Here is a 10,485-nt window from a genome sequence, read left to right as displayed (position 1 = left end):
AGCGGTCCGGGGGGAATCGGGGTGTCCGCGTCAGGGGGACAACAGGAACCAGTTCTCAAAGACGAGGCAGACAGCCCAGCGGGCAGCGGTCCGGGGGGAATCGGGGCGTCCGCGTCAGGGGGACAACAGGAACCAATTCTCAGAGATGCAGGAGACAGCCCAGCGGGCAGCGGTCCGGGGGGAATCGGGGCGTCCGCGTCAGGGGGCAGCAGGAACCAGTTCTCAGAGACGAGGCAGACAGCCCAGCGGGCAGCGGTCCGGGGGGAATCGGGGCGTCCGCGTCAGGGGACAGCAGGAACCAGTTCTCAGAGACGAGGCAGACAGCCCAGCGGGCAGCGGTCCGGGGGGAATCGGGGTGTCCGCGTCAGGGGGCAGCAGGAACCAGTTCTCAGAGACGCAGGAGACAGCCCAGCGGGCAGCGGTACGCGGGGAATCGGGGCGTCTTTCCTAGCATGAGACTGAAGTGTGCTGTGTCTGCGACAGCGTGGTGGTCGCCAGGACGGGGGTGGGACTGCCAGTTACCAGAGGACTGTCAGCTGGAGGCACATGCTTGGAGTTGAGCCCGCTGGATGTTCACACACGCGCACAGTCCATCAGATCAGTGCTGGCGGACTCTGCAGCAGGACCGAGGGAAAGCAACGCCGCGTGGCAGAACCAGGAAGAGAAGTGCTCCTTATCCTGCCGTGTGCCTCCAGCCTCCTCCGCTAAAAAAGCATGACGTTATATGAACTATGGATACACACATAAATGTTGAAACAGTCAGTCCATTTTCACAGAGCAGGTCCTAAGAGTGAAGGTGGAATTAAGAGACAGTAAACTTAGACACACACACAAAGAAACAGGAAAATGTAACCTAATACTGAGAGGAAAAACCATCAGAAGAAACCAACTCTGGGATTAAATGTCGGAATTAGCAGGCCAGGTCTTTGTTTCAAATATTTGAGGGCTTAAAGGACAAAATGTCACAATGATTGAATATATAGGAAATACTAGCAAAGAAATGGACACTATAAAGAACTCAATAGAAATTCCAGATCTAGAAATGAAACATCAGAAATGAAAAAAAATTACTTATTAGCATCTTGGAAGTAAGAGAAGAAAGGCTAATTGAAAATCATCAAATCTGAAGAGTAGAGAGTAAAAAATTGAAAAAAGAAGCCTCAATGACCTATGGGAAATAGCAAGTTTTCTAATTTATGTGTGACTGGAGTCTCAGGAAAAGAGATAGAAATTGAGGCAGAAAATATATTGAAAGAAATAATCATGAAAAATATCAATTTAAATATCCAGGAGTCTCAGCAAACTCTCAGCAGATAATCACAAGGAAAACCACATCTAGTAACATCATAACCAAATGAAAACTAAAGTCTTAAAATCAGCTAGAGATAAAAGACATATCACATACAGGACAGTAAGTAAAGTCAAGTAAAGTCACCCAGTCGTGTCCTACTCTCTGCGGCCCCACAGACTGTAGCCTACCAGGCTCCTCTGTCCATGGGATTTTCCAGGCAAGAGTACTGGAGTGGGTTGTAAATGACAGCTTATTTCTGATAGAGAGAGACCAGAAGACAATGAAATAATATCGTTAAAGTGATGAAAGTAAATAAAAACTGCCAGTCCAGACATTTTTAGATAAACAGAAGTTGAGAGAATCTGTTACTAACAGACTTGCACTACAAGAAATGTTAAAGAAGGTTTTTCTGGCTGAAGTGAAGCCTCACCACACAGAAATTTGAATCTATAGAAGGGAATGGAGAACACTGGAAATAGTAAACATTTGGGTAAATATAAAAGACCATTTTTTCTTATCCTGCTTTATTTAAAATTTTAAGGCAAAAATTTATAACATATTTTAAGGTTTATAATCTATATAAATGTAAAATATATGACAATAATAGCACAAAGAATGGGTGGCATAAATGGAATTATACTGTTACAAATTATTTTATTTTTTAAATTCTTATATTTTAAATGAAGGGTACAGTGTCAACTCTAAATAGACTGTGATAAATTAAGATGAAGTAATCCCTAGTGCAACCAATGAAAAATGACAAAGAATTCTATCTTAAAAATGGAGGAATCTAAATTTAGGAATATGCAAATGCATTTGACTAACACATATAAAGGTGGAAAAGGAGGAACAGAGGATGGGACACTAGAAAAGAAATAGCAAAATGTAGACCTAAATCCAACTCTATCAGTAAGCACATTAATTATAGGTGGATTATACACTCCAGTTAAAAGACACAAAACTATTAGGCTGGATTTTTAAAAAGCAAGAACCAACTAAATGTTCTCTACAAGAGATAGGTTAACATCCAGTTTATCTCTGAATAGATGTTTCTAATGTGTACATCATGAAATTAGAGATGGCCCTGGTTTTAACTAAATGTGGTTAAAGTATTTGCAAGTTCAACTAAACTGTTACAGTTTCTTCTAAGGGTCACAACTCACTGAACAGATGGAATCTGGGGATTTTATGAAATGCTGTTGTTTCAACTGATGCCAGTTGATTATTCATTCCTATAACTTCCTGTTCCTTTTGTAACTATATGTATTAATACACCACATTTAAATATTAGACATGATCTAATATTTAAAACAATTTCTTAAGCATAGAAAATCATGGTTTGAAATTATAACTGTCTTTAATGAAGACAAAAATGAGCAGTTAAGCATGCAAAACAAATGATCTGAGATCACATTCCCTCAATGAGAATCAAATGTTCCACAGTGGCATTTTTTGCTAATTTAGAGAGGCAGTGTGGAGTGTTCAGAGATAAGGGGGTACAGAGTCCAACAAATCCTTCTTTTTTTTTTTTTTTTCAAATCCTTCTTTTGACCCCTGCCATCTCCTCTTATTGGACATGAGCCAAGTTAGCTCGATTTTTATATTCTTACCTGCTTCCCCCTCTGCTTAGGAGGTTGACTTAGGAGCCAGGCTTCTTAGGTTCTAACCAAACCACTTCCTTCTCATTAAGTTAACTTAGTAAATTCTCACTAAGTTACTTAACTTCTCTAAGCCTTAGCTTTCTCATCTGCAAATGGGTATAATAATACCACCAACCGTATACAGTTTCTGAGGATTGAGTGAATATTTGTAGAGCACTTAGTATCTGGCACATAGAAAGCATTGCATAACTGTTTGCTAAATAAAATAGATACTGCCTCATTAGGTCCTTGTAACAATTAAGATGGATAAAATAAATCACTTAGACCACTGTTAGACAAATAGTAAGTATCAATCAATAATGGTTGTCATTACTATTCCTAAAGGTGCTGTGGGTGATCATTGTTAAACATTAGCAATTGTCTCATTAGTACACATCTTATCAGTTACTGGGAGAAGTCTTGGTTTACTGATTAATAATGAGTTGATGGCTTTATGCATAGTTTATAAACTATATAATCAAGTTTAAAAAGAGTGGTATTAGAAAATATGTTTACAAAGAGGCCTCCCCAAGAAGTTAAAAAATAAAACTTAGGAAGAGGGGATAGATAATGCTAACAGATATAAAATTGTAACTGTCAAGACTGTTCAAATTTGATGAAAATGTTAGTGAAGAATTAAGGCTTTAGAAACCATCTTTGGAGTGGGCATAATTATGGAGGCAGAAATTAAGCTTTCAGAGACCTTGATCTACTGACTGGAAGTAGTAACATCCCCTGAGTACTTAACTAGAAATGAGGAATCTTGGACTCTACCAGAATCAGAATTTATAAGATCTCCAGTTGATTCTGAAGCGTTGTGGTAGAGTATTTTTGCTTTCTAGTTTTTCTGTGGAGTTTATTTTAAATATACCATATTATTAATACTAAGATCTGGGTGATAGTATGTCTCTTTAGAATGATACATTTTCTGTGATGATGAGACTTTACAATTTGGCTACATGCGTGATTTTATTATGTCCTGGGGACAAATTTTTATAATCGAAAGCCATTTCTAGTTTTATAATGCAAATCTATTAATATGTGAAAAGAGTCACCAAGCGGGTTTTATAGTAAATATCACAGGCATTTCTCAATTTCATTACCTCAGTGATGCGTGTTTTTGAAAAATCATCTCTAAATCACTAGAGTTCAGAATTTTACCACTTTTCACAGATCACACTTGCTCAGACTAAAGATGAGAAAGGGCCCTGAAAACAGGGCTCTGATGCACACCTCTGTTGTAATGCAGAGTAACTCACTGACTTTTAATAGACTGTTTCAAAACCAAATATTTTATTTGGATGTATCTGGAGAGCTAAAATATTTCTATTGAAAATCTCTGTGAGAAAACATTCTAGATATGAAACATCTGGTTTTGGTCATTTCAGTTGAAGGCTAATATTTGCACAGGTCAGGGGGTCCACGGTGATATTGTGTTGTTCTAGTATAGTATTTCCATGATGCGGTATTCCTGAAGGGTTGAGTAGCGGTATTCAACCCATTCACATGGTTCAAACATTCCCAGCATATTTTAGAATATGTATATCTGCAGATATCCAAAAATAGCTTTCTCACTTCCTTCCTTTTTTTTTCTTGGAAACAGAGGGTGAAGATGGGTGGGGAAGGCTGGATACAGTCATGGAGACACACTGGGGGCTCAATGTCAGGGGCGAAGTGTCTGGGAGACCCAAGTATCAGCCTTAGTGTTTGTCCCGAGGGGCCACTACGACCAGTGGTCTTTGGTAGCATTCCCCTCGCAGAGTGAAGCTGACCACAGGATCTACCTGTTGACTTCCAGTCGGGCGGGGGCCATGCAGTCTGAAAGTTATACCCTCTAACTTACCTTGAATAAGTTAGGATGAATAACTTATCTTGAATGCTGGAGCTGTCAAGAACATTTGATCAACTCTTTAGGATCTCATCCTGAACTACACAATGGGAATCAGCTGGGAAGATTTACAAGTCATTGGTGCTCAAGCCTCACCCCCAGACATTCTGATTCAATGGTTCTGAGGCGTAACCTGGGTACCAAGATGTTTCCAAGCAGCCTAGTGACCTGTGTGCAGTGACGGGTCTCCGTGGCATGACTGTTAGGACCCAGTTCTCTCTCTTCCTCCGAACAGCCCATCCTGCCGAATTGCTTCTCCTCTGAGCATTCAGCTCCTTCTCGCCCTCCCCCACGGTTGGCACCTCGGCGACTTTGCAAGGCTGGGTCTCTCTGTCAGCAGTGAATGAGCCCCAGAACACAGAGTTTTAGACATTGTTATGGGCTGAATGTGTCTTTCCAAATTTCATATGTTGAAGTCCCTCAGAATGCAGCCTTATTTGGAAAGGTGGCCTTTAGGAGGTAACGAAGGTGGAATGAGTGCATATGGGTGAACCCTCACCCGATACGGCAGATTTACGAGAAGGTTAGGAGGCAGGTAGGAGAAGGCCATGGCACCCGACTCCAGTACTCTTGCCTGGAGAATCCTAGGGACGGAGGAGCCTGGTGGGCTGCAGTCCACGGGGTCGCTAGGAGTTGGACATGACTGAGCGACTTCACTTTCCCTTTTCACTTTCATGCATTGGAGAAGGAAATGGCAACCCACTCCAGTGTTCTTGCCTGGAGAATCCCAGGGACGGGGGAGCCTGATGGGCTGCTGTCCATGGGGTCACACAGAGTCAGACACGACTGAAGTGACTTAGCAGCTGCAGCAGCAGGAGGCAGGTAGGCATAGAGGGAAAATGGAGACTGAGGGAAAAGAGTCCCATCTACCGGCGAGGAGAGCTTCCTCAGAAGAAATCAGTTCTGCTGACACCTTGATCTCAGACTCTTCACCTCCAGAGCTGTGAGAAAGCAGATTTCTGTGGTTGAAACCCCCTAGTCTGTGGCTCTTGTTGTGGCTGTCGGAGAAAATGACGACAGGATCTTCCAGGGCGCCCGGAACGTGTGAGTCAGGCTCTTCTCTCCCCAGAGGGTAGTTGTGCCGGACACGTGGCTTAGTCTTTAGTATCTCAGAGCGTTTTGCACACAGAGAAACACCCACAGTGATTTGAACTCTCCACGGATTGAACATTTAACCCATGGTCTAAAGCTTGATTAAATTACCTTACTTTAAACTGAAATTGCAAATCCAATATGATCAATTCTTTTGAAAACTTCAACACCTTCAGTAGCAGGCAAAACACACACGACATCAAAACTTACTGCAACGTTTAACTTCAGACTATTCTAAACATCAAACGCCGTGTGTTGAATTTATTTCTTTATTAAGGTTGTTTCCTATCTCCCTTGGATTATGAATGAATTTGTTTTGACATCTTCCTAATGTTCTAGTGATACAGTTTGATACCTTCTAGTTACGATTCTCAACAGACCCCAAAACTCAGTTTCTGAACGCTTTTGTCATTCCTTGGTTGGGGCACAAAAATACTGGTTTTTCTCCCCAGGTGATTCAAATCCAACCCAATTGTTACAATACCGAGCATGTGTTTCTTATTCTAAAACTTATTTGTTAGGTTACTTATATTTTTTAAGTCCATTCCTTTTTCTAGATTTAACTTTGTCACCAGAAGTTGGTGTTTGCCTCTGAAAATAACATGTTTTACAACTCTTTTGGTCAAGATGACACAATGCATTGCCCTATTTGGAATAGGCTGATGTGGTCTATTAGGTTTATAAACATCATGTGTGTCCTTATTGCTGTTTTTATTACTATTCATGAAACCGCTGGGATTTCATTCCCTGAAAGTTGAGTCTCTCTGCTCAGCAAGCCTTTACAAGATATTTGGGACATTTATTACCTTGGAATACATCACCAAGCCTGCTTTTTATTTTGTTATTGTTACTGACCCTTGGTGCTAAATAACTGTTGGGTCCCTTTTCCATTTGATTACTCTACACTTTCTGTTAACTCATTGATTAAGTGCTCACACCTCTTCACAGGGGCTTCTCAGGTGGTGCTAGCGGTAAAGAATGCGCCTTGAGTGCAGGAGACTCAAGGGACCCGGGTTCCGTCCCTGGGTCGGGAAGATCCTGGAGAAGGAAGTGGCGGCCCACTCCGGTACTCTTGCCTGGTAACTCCCATGGACGAGGGGCCTGGAGTGCAGTCCACGGGTCTCAAAGAGTCAGACACGACTGAGCGACCAAGCACAGCGCATTAGCGGTGTATGTGTAGTTCTGGTTGGTCATGATTGGCAGTTTTTACCTGTTTTTATTTTTTGCCATTCTGATAGGTCTGTAGTGGTACTGGGGGGGGGGGGCTTAGTTTTAAAATGAATTGCAATAAAGTCCACATAAAGGTTGCCATCTTAACCATTTTTAGTTTATTTACTGATTGACTGATCTCTGCACCACACAGCATGTGAGGTCTTAGTTCTCTGACCCAGGATTGAATCTGTGCCCCCTGCAGTGGAAGCATGGAGTCTTTTTTTTTAGATCATAATAATATATTTATAGCCCGTGAGAAATAGATTCAGAGCGCAGTCATGAAATTAAAAGATGCTTGCTCCTTGGAAGGAAAGTTATGACCAACCTAGACAGCATATTAAAAAGCAGAGACATTACTTTGCCAACAAAGGTCTGTCTAGTCAAAGCTATGGTTTTTCCAGTGGTCATGTATGGATGTGAGAGTTAGACTATAAAGAAAGCTGAGCGCCAAAGAATTGATGCTTTTGAGCTGTGGTGTTGGAGAAGACTCTTGAGAGTCCCTTGGATTGCAAGGAGATCCAACCAGTCCATCCTAAAGGAAATCAGTCCTGAATAATCATTGGAAGGACTGATGCTGAAGCTCAAACTCCAATACTTTGGCCACCTGATGTGAAAAACTGACTCATTTGAAAAGACCCCGATTCTGATTGAAGGTGGGAGGAGAAGGGGACAACAGAGGATGAGATGGTTGGATGGCATCACTGACTCAATGGACATGAGTTTGAGTAAACTCTGGGAGTTGGTGGACAGGGAGACCTGGTGTTCTGCAGTCCATGGGGTCACAAAGAGTCAGACACGACTGAGCAAATGAACTGAATATATTTATTGTAAAGAGACTGCTTTTTTTAAGTTGGAGGGTAATTGCATTACAATGTTGTGCTGGTTTTGCCATTCAATAATGTGAATCAGCGGTGAGTACACATATATCCCCTCCCTCTTGAATCTTTCTCCCACCCCGGCCCCATCCCGCCCCTCTCGGCCGTCACAGCGCGCTGGGCTGAGCTCCCTGTTATACATCAACCTCCCAGAGCGGTGAACTTTACACGTGGTAATGTCTATATGTCAGTGCTACACTCCCAGCTCATCCCACCCTCTTCAACCCCTGCTGTGTCCACAAGTTCATCCTCTGTCTGCATCTCTATTCCTGCCCTGAAATAGGTTCATCAGTACCATTTTTCTAGATTCCATATATGTGGGAAGGATGGAGTCTTAACCTCTGGACCACCGGGGAGGCCCATTAACCATTTTTAATTGTACCGTTCAGTGGTATTGGGGACATTTAGAGTGTGGTGCTACTACCATCATCACCATTCTTCCACGGAACTCTTCATCTTGCAGAACTGAAACTCTGTACTGAGCAAATCATAGCTTTTCATTTCCCTTCCCCCAACTTGTTAACCACTCTCCTGCCATCTGTCTCTGAATTTGACAATGCTAGGTGCCTCCTGTAGGAAAAGGATGTATTATTTGTCCTTTTATAACTGACTTATTTTACTTAGGATAATAGCCTCAAAGTTCATTGATACTGTAGGATTTCCTTCCTTAGGAAGGAAATTCCTTACATACATTGTATGTATATATCACATATTGTTTATCCATTCAATCACTGATGAACAGGTGGGTTGCTTCAACCTTTTTGTTATTGTGAATACTGCTACTATGAACATGGGTGTACAAATATGTATTTAAGTTCCTTTCAGCTCTTTTGAGTACATACCCATAAGTAAATTCCTGGATCATGTGATAAATCTATTTTTAATTTTTTGAGGAACTGCCGTACTATTGTACATAGCAGCTACACTATTTACATTTCCACCAACCAGTGCACAGAGGTTACAATTTCCCAACAATCTTGCCAACATTTGTTTTTTAAATTGTAGCCCTCCTGATGGGTATAAGATGGTAGACTGTAGTTTTAATTTGCCTTTTCCTGGTGACTAAAGCAGTTGAGCACCTTTTCCTGTGGTTATTGACCTTGCGAACCATTTTTGTAAACTGCACATTCAAATCTTTGCCAACATTTCTCACAGGTGTCACTTTACAGGAGTCTGGCCAAGCCTGAAATGGCAAGGCAATGTAGGGCATTAACATGGTCTTTGAAAATCTTGTCATGCCCACAGTTAGCTACCTACTATTTGTTTCTCCATAGAGGTGAGGGCGCTGCAGGCGGGGGTGGTGATGATGGGGTTGGGGGGAGGGCTTAGTTAGGAAGTTTTGTCTGACTTACAACCCCATGGACTGCAGCCCGCCAGGCTCCTCTGTCCATGGGATCTCCCAGGCAAGAACACTGGAGTGGGTTGCCATTTCCTTGTCTAGGGGATCTCCACCCAGGGATTGAACTCACATCTCCGTCATTGGCAGGTGGATACTGACTGAGCCACCAGGGAAGCCAATGTTCTTTAAATGCCAGATGATATTTTAAAACACACATATTTTTAATTTTTTGGTGTGTAGTTGGTTTATAAAGTATTAGTTTCAGGTGTAAAGTGATTCAGTCACACACACACACGCGCGCGTGTGTGTGTGTGTGTGTGTGTGTGTATTTTTCAGGGTCTTTCCCATTACAGGCTGTCGCACGATATTGAACGTGGTTCACTGAGTGACACAGCAGGTCCTCGTTGCTTATTTTTAGTGGTGTGTGTCTGTTAATCTGAAACTCCTAGTTTATCCCTTCCCCCATATTTTAATATTCACTTTAAGAGCTACTCGTAAATGTAATGCGTAATTGTTTGATTTACATTTTTAGTTCTCTGCTCATCAGTATGTTTGTAGACCTAGAAACATTCTCTCTAGAAGTGAAATCAGAGCTATACTAGAGAAGACCAAGTAAAGGACATGAATTGCAAAAAAAAAAAAAAATAGAGAAGACCAACCACAAAAATTTAAAGCCTCCTTTTGATGCTTTTTGGGGAAGGCTATCTACTTAATTAAATTAAATTTCATTGCTTGCCTTCTGGGACTGAGATCAAGAAAAATTAGATGTGTTATCTCTTTGGGGAGGATTGTGCTGGAGTGCCCGCATCTCTCTCACGTATCAGATAACAAGATGGCCAGTGCTTCTACAGGCCTCGCCCTCTTCCCCTGGAATTCTACAACCCACTCCTCAAATTCAAGCACAATTTCCTTGGAATGAGATGCTTCAGCTATGATTCAAGAATCCTCTTTTTGCATGTGGTAGATCAGAGAGCTCCGATACTTTGGCCACCTGATGCGAAGAGCCGACTCATTGGAAAAGACCCTGATGCTGGGAAATATAGAAGGAAGGAGGAGAAGGGGACGACAGAGGACGAGACGGTTGGATGGCATCACTGACTCAATGGACATGAGTTTGAGCAAGCTCTGGGAGATGGTGAAGGACAGGG

This window comes from Dama dama, chromosome 19 (genome assembly GCF_033118175.1).
Source record: "Dama dama isolate Ldn47 chromosome 19, ASM3311817v1, whole genome shotgun sequence".
NCBI lineage: Eukaryota > Metazoa > Chordata > Mammalia > Artiodactyla > Cervidae > Dama > Dama dama.
The sequence above is the reverse complement of the archived record's forward strand: the minus strand, read 5'-3'. Positions refer to the sequence as shown.